Source organism: Pongo abelii, chromosome 20 (assembly GCF_028885655.2).
Source record: "Pongo abelii isolate AG06213 chromosome 20, NHGRI_mPonAbe1-v2.0_pri, whole genome shotgun sequence".
Classification (NCBI taxonomy): Eukaryota; Metazoa; Chordata; class Mammalia; order Primates; family Hominidae; genus Pongo; species Pongo abelii.
In genome coordinates this window covers 39,465,758-39,466,742 of record NC_072005.2, presented here as the reverse complement: position 1 = coordinate 39,466,742, position 985 = coordinate 39,465,758, and the positions used below count along the sequence as shown (strand labels likewise).

At 47.6% G+C, this 985-nt stretch overlaps 1 pseudogene; it reads right to left on the bottom strand.

The window, feature by feature from the left end:
• Positions 1-274: 274 nt before the first annotated feature.
• Positions 275-726, bottom strand: LOC100445284 (coiled-coil-helix-coiled-coil-helix domain-containing protein 2-like; annotated as a pseudogene).
• Between the last annotated feature and the right edge of the window lie 259 nt (positions 727-985).

The following is a 985-nucleotide window of genomic DNA, read 5'->3' as shown; positions in this document are numbered from 1 at the left end:
ATTCTAATTAACTCACAAAAAATAAAATCATAACAGTTAGTTTAAGGAGGCTACACAAACATTTGCCCAGCCCCAAATTCTACACGACCTTAATGAAATTCTGCACAGTAAGAACACCTCTTCCATTTCAATTCTGAAGCAAGGAAGCTATGAATGACAAGGAGAGGTTTAACTGATGGTTACGCTTTATACCTTCACTATCAATTATATTTTTATACTAAATTAACTTGGTTATGAGAGCTGATTTTTCATTACTCCAATTTGACCTTCTTGATTAGGCCAATCTGTTTGCAAGTCTGCACTGTTTCAGCACCACACTGAAGCCCTCACAGAGCTTTTTGTCACTCTGGTTCTGTGCATCCTCCAAAAACTGGTCTCATAGAAGCAAGGCCGCTGCTGCTGTGCCGACTGGGTTCTCTGAGGCTACTGGTAAGTGATGTCAGGCCTTACAGGCTCAGCATTACTTCCTCCACTGAAGCCCCCGGTGATGGCGTGGCCCAGTGTGTGCCCCACAGCAGAGCCCACAGCCACGTCAGCTGCAGTGGTTGCCATCTGGGCCCTCAGACCTGGCTGCTGGGGAACAGCAGCAGGAGAGCCAACTGCAGAGGTGGATGCCACTGTTGGAGGCTGAGCTGCTGGTGCTGGCCTGGGTGCAGCTTTCATCTGAGATGCCCGGCTGGCCAGAGGGGCTGTGTGAGAGGTGCGGCTTCAGCTTCCATGGGGCATCCTAGGTGTGTGGCGGCTCGGTGTTTGGATGTGTGAAAACAAGCCGTTTTGTTCATTTTAAAGAGCTCAAACAATGCAGAAAACTGCAGTGATAAAATTTAGAAAATATATAATCCTCCCCAAATCCCACCACCTAGAAAGAACCACCATTAGCTCTATTTTTATTTTTATTGCCCAGGCTGGAGTGCAATGGCTCGATCTCAGCTCACTGCAACCTCTGCCTCCCGGATTCAAGTGATTATTCTGTCTCAGCCTCCCA